Below are 5,561 nucleotides of genomic sequence, written 5' to 3' on the forward strand. Positions count from 1 at the left end.
CTGGGCTACCACACAGGTCTAGGTTGGTGGTCATCTAACTGGGTTGTCAGCCCACAGTTCTACGTAAGATTTGATGAGACACAGCTTCTTGATGAGTTATCTTGAAAACGAAGTTGGAAATGTTAACTGGACAGATGGGAGGAATGGGCACCAGAAGGAAATACAGGGTTACCCAGAATGGCAGAAACGGTTCTGCCAGAAGTGGAAAGAGAGAGGAGATATTTAACAAATGACAAATATTTATTGAGTGCCTATTATGTGCCAGGCACTGTTCTAGAACCTCTACCCACCTCCCAAAAAAAGAAAAAAAAAAGAGTCAGAAAATGCAAATTCTGAGGGAGAGGAAAGGGATGACTGAGGAAGAAGTCTGAAGGGACTGAGAAGACTTAGGTGATGGGGTTTGACCTTAGGCCTCCTATTCAGCCTCCTCACTAAAAATCTCTTCTTCTGCTGTGGCATCTTGCTACTGGTGGTATTCAGAGATGAGGTCTTTCATGTTGCTCTCAGCCTTGGTGAAATCCATCTCGTCCCTGCCCTCGCCTGTGTACAGTGGAGGAAGGCGTTCCAGCAGAACATGGAAGAGAACTGCACTCAGGTGAACTTGAACAACTCCGGTATGGCCGTGCTCTTGCCAATGAAAGTGACCACAACCTTGAGGCCACAGATTGGGATGTTGCAGACAGCTGTCTTGACGTTGCTGGGGATTGATTCCAGGAAGTAGCTGCTGCTCTTGTTCTGCATGTTGAGCTTCTGCTCATCCACCTCCTTCATGGACATTCACCCACAGAAGACAGGAGCCAAGGTGAGGTACCAGCCATAGTGGGGGTCACAGGCAGCCATTGTGTTCTTGGCATAGAAGATCTTCTGGGTGAGCTCGGGCACAGTGAGTGTCTGATACTGCTGGCTTCCACCTCTGGTTAGAGGGGAAAAAACAGGCATGAAGAAGTGAAGACATGGGAAGGACACCATGTTGACTGCCAGCTTGCAGAGGTCAGCAATGAGCTGGCTAAGGAAGTGGAGGCAGGTGGTGACACCACTCTTAGTGGTCAGGATGAGGCGGTTCAGGTCCCCTTAGGTTGGCGTGGTCAGCTTGAGGGTGTGGAAGCAGATGTTGTAAAGGGCCTGGTTGTGGATGCAGTAGGTCTCATCAGTGTTCTCCACCAGCTGATGGATGGTGAGGGTGGCATTATAGGGCTCAGCTACAGATTCGGACACTTTGGTTGAGGGCACTACACTGAAGACTTCATGATGCCATTGGGATACTCTTCACATGTCTTGCTGATGAGCAAGGTGACCATTCCAGAATCTGTGCCCCTTCCAGCGAGTGGGTCAGCTGGAAACCCTAAAGGCAGTCGCAGATCTCTGCCTCCTTCAGAACCACATCCACGACTTAACCAGCTCGGCACCTTCTGTGTAGTGGTCCTTGGCCCAGTTGTTGCCTGCCCCAGACTGACCAAAAACAAAATTGTCTGGTCTGAAGATCTGACCAAAAGGACCTAAGCGAATAGAGTCCATGGTCCCAGGTTCTAGATCCACCAAGATGGCATGAGGAACATATTTGTCACCTGTGGCTTCATTGTAGTTCATGGAGATGCAGTCCAACTGCAGGTCTCTATCCCCATGATAGGTGTCGGTGGGGTCTATGCCATGTTCATCACTTATCACCTCCCAGAATTTGGCACCAATTAGGTTGCCACACTGATGGGCCAGGATGTGCACAATTTCCCTCATTGTTAAAATTTATTCTATTTTTTTGCTTGCCTCAAGGTGTGTATGGGGCAAGAAAATGATATGTAATTAGTTTTTCTCTGCTGCTCGTCACAGGCTGGAAGGATTGAATGGGCCCTGGAGGTTGGAGAAACAGGATACAAATGCGGCATCAGGAAGGTTCTGAGAGAGGATCCTTCTTTCTAATACCACAATTTACTACCTATAAGAAATGTAATTCCATTTTCTAGAAATATATTTTATTATTGAAATTATTTTCACAGTTTAAAATGTGTTATATATTTTGAAATAGTGTCTATAAAAGTTCTTATCTTTAAAACTTCTTGCTATTGATGTCACCATATATATTTTAATATTTGAAAGAGATAGTAGAAATATTATAACTTATAATATTTTATTTGCAATTATTATAGTGCTATTTAACCATTTAATATACTTATTTTCTATTATTTTGTCTTTATTTGTAACAAAACTTTCTTTGTAGTAACACAGTTTTGAAATTGTCCATTGTTATATCTTGACTACATACCATTTTTTCATAGATATGTTTCTCATTATCTTTACTTTTCAAATATGTATTAATCATAAATTTTACTAGACCCTTAAATTGGGTTCATATAAGAGTGTATATTGTAATACCCATATAATTTAGGTGAATATTGGGTTTTTTTAATTGCTTTTTAAAGTAATTTATACTTTAATTTCTAAATTAATTTCATTAAGATAATATTTTTGGAATTCCTTAATGTTATTTCTAGGCATAAAATATAGTTAGGTGTTGTAAAATGTTTCATGGAAGCTTACATGCATGATTTATTCTCTACAAGGTGTAGATTTTAGCACAAAACAATACTAAAATTAATATATATTGAAATTATATTAAATATTGTTTATTTTTATCTCTTTGATATGCCAAGGGCTGGAAGGAATAGGTTAAAATACATTAACAAACATAAAATGTTTCTTCTGTTATCTTTGTACTCCCTATACATTTTTTACTGTGTGTATATGTGGTGTGTATATGCCTGTGTTTATTTTCCTTATACAAATTTCAAGGAAATTAAAAGTTTTTGTAATTGCACATTTTAAATAATGATACTTTTTTCTGTGAAAAAAGTGTTTTTTACATTTTAATTCAAATATCTCAGATATTAATATGATGACCAATTAAAAATTATTCCTGTTCTACACTTGTCAATTTTTATTTTTTTCTTTGTTTTAGTCATTGCTCTTGTGGACATCAAATAGATTTGACTTTTACTTGGTCTTATATTACCCACATGAGAAAAATCTTCTTTAAATACATATTATTATGTAAAAATTTAAATTGGTATTAATTCTAAGTGGTTTTAAATTTTTAAAATATTGTTGCTTCTGCTGGTAATGTTGTTTTATGGTTCATTGCTTTTTTTTAATTTTATTTTACTTTTTAGGAAGTTATATTTTCTTTGTCAAATTGTATTCTACATATCTTGTTTTTATTCATAGTGTTTTTAACTCCAAATAAGTTTATTATTTTCCTAGATATCTCAACAACTCCAAATAAGAAATAAAACTGTTTATTGATTTCTAGTGATTAAAAGGAAAAAATTAATACATACAACAAATCCTTACAAACCATCCCTTTCTTCTTCTATTTTTCCAAAGGTTAAAAAACTTTTTCCAGCCTATTTTCATCACATGCCTAGAAAATTTAATTACCTCTTTAAAAATCCTTAAGTTTTATTTGTTTTTAAGCAGAATTATTTTTGTTTCCTTCTATGAATAAATTAAATTTATACTTATCCATTGTTCTGTGCTATCATAGATTTCAAGGTCATAATCTTATTTCAAATCATTTATTAGTTGTGTTCTGTTTAGTATACTATTTTGCTGTACTGGGATTTTGATCTTGACACATTTTTAAAGTACACAGCAAGTCTTTGAATATTTCAAAAAGATTATTCTATTGGAATTATATGAAAATGCTATTGTTGTTGTTATAGGACTCTCAATTTTATCCTGGGGGAGTAATTGACAGTGAGGGACAAAGGGGACCTGAGGCTCTGTCTTAGCAGAGCAAGGGGAACAATTGCTGACAGCTGCACAGGCAGCTCACTGGTGCATCAAAGACAGCTCCAAACTCTGTGTGCAGCCAACATGAGCTGACAGTCCACATAGATCTCACTCGCATCAGCACTCCTTCTCACTGGGGTAAGTGTCTTGTACTGGGAGGGGGGGAAAAAAAACAACTTCAAGGGAACAAAGCCAGCTCAAGCCTGACCCTCATGTCTTCTGCTCCAGCAACTTGGAATCAGACCTTGCCACCAATAGGGTGGTGATGGTCACTGAGAAGAGGGGAAATCCACCTTACACCTGGCTCCAGCTCTAGCCCTTTCATCTCCAGCCCCACTCCCTACCAAGTAATAGCTGCCAACACACACTGAGGAAGGATGTGACTGGTATCTATGTCAAATCCACTTCTCCCACCAAAGGTAGGATGTTGCCACATAAGAACAGTGCTTGCTTCAAGACTTAATAGGTAATCATTTCACCTAAATTCATAGGGGCAGAGAAAGTTAAGCAAAATGAAATGGCAAAGGAACTGGTCTCAACTAAAAGAACTGAAAAAATAAATAATGAAACAAATAAGCAATAGACTAGATAAAGAATTCAACGCATGCTAATAAGAATGTTAAATGAGTTAGAGGAAAAAGCAGATGAAAACAGTGAGGATTTTAAAAATGAAATAGAAAGCATAAAAATGAACCAGTCAGAACTAAAGAATACAATAGTTGAAATGAAAAACATACTAGAAGGCATTAATAGCAGACTAGGTGATAAATAGACGTGCTCTGGAAAACAGAGTAAAGGAAATCACCCAATTAGAACAGCAAAAAGGAAAAAAAAAAAAAAAATGCAGACATTTCTGGAATAACATGAAGCATACCAACATTTGCATTATAGGAGTCCCAAAAGGAGAAGAGAGAGAGAAGGGGATCAAAAATGTATTTGAAGAAATTATGGCTGAAAATTTCCCAAACATGATGGAAGAAACAGATATCCAAATACAGGAAGCACACAGGGTCCCCAAAGAAGAAGAACCCAAACAACCCACACAAAGACATATCATAATTAAAATGGCAAAATGTTAAAAAGAGAATACTAAAGGCATCAAGAGAAAAGCAAATAATTCTATACAAAGGAACCCCCATAAAGTTATCAGCTGATTTTTCAGCATAAACTTTGCAGGTCAAAAAGAGTGGAATGATATATTCAAACTGCTAAAAAGGAAAATCTGCAACCCAGGATACCCAGCAAAGTGTCATTACCTATCAAACATGGTTTGAAAGTATAAATACACCTCAATGTTCATTGCTGCACTCTTTACAAGAGCCAAGACATGGAAGCAATCAGCAGATTAATGGATAAAGAAAATGTGGTACAGCTATACAAGGGAATATTACTCAGCTACTAAAAAGAATGAAATAATGTCATTTGCAGCAATGTGGATGGACCTGATGATTATCAGGCTAAGTGAAGTAAGTCAGACAGAGAAAGCTAAATATCACATGATATTGTTTACATGTGGAATATTAAAAAAAAAAGATACAAATGAACTTATTTACAAAACTCACAGACTTGAATAACAGACTTATGGTTACTGTCGGTGGTGGGGAAGGGAGGAGAGGAGGGATAGATTGGGAGTTTGGGATAGACCTGTACACATTGCTATATTTAAAAGAAAATGCCTTTCCATTATATATATATATATATATATATATATATATATATATATATATATATAGAGAGAGAGAGAGAGAGAGAGAGAGAGAGAGAGAGAGAGAGAGAGA

General features: G+C 37.0%; 1 pseudogene; it reads right to left on the minus strand.

Moving 5' to 3' along the window:
* Window positions 1–415: 415 nt before the first annotated feature.
* On the minus strand, window positions 416–1,731 carry LOC113616783 (tubulin beta chain-like; annotated as a pseudogene).
* Window positions 1,732–5,561: the final 3,830 nt, after the last annotated feature.

The sequence above is a fragment of the Aethalodelphis obliquidens genome, unplaced genomic scaffold, assembly GCF_003676395.1.
Source record: "Aethalodelphis obliquidens isolate GAN/ISIS:26980383/991018 unplaced genomic scaffold, ASM367639v1 scaffold488, whole genome shotgun sequence".
NCBI lineage: Eukaryota > Metazoa > Chordata > Mammalia > Artiodactyla > Delphinidae > Aethalodelphis > Aethalodelphis obliquidens.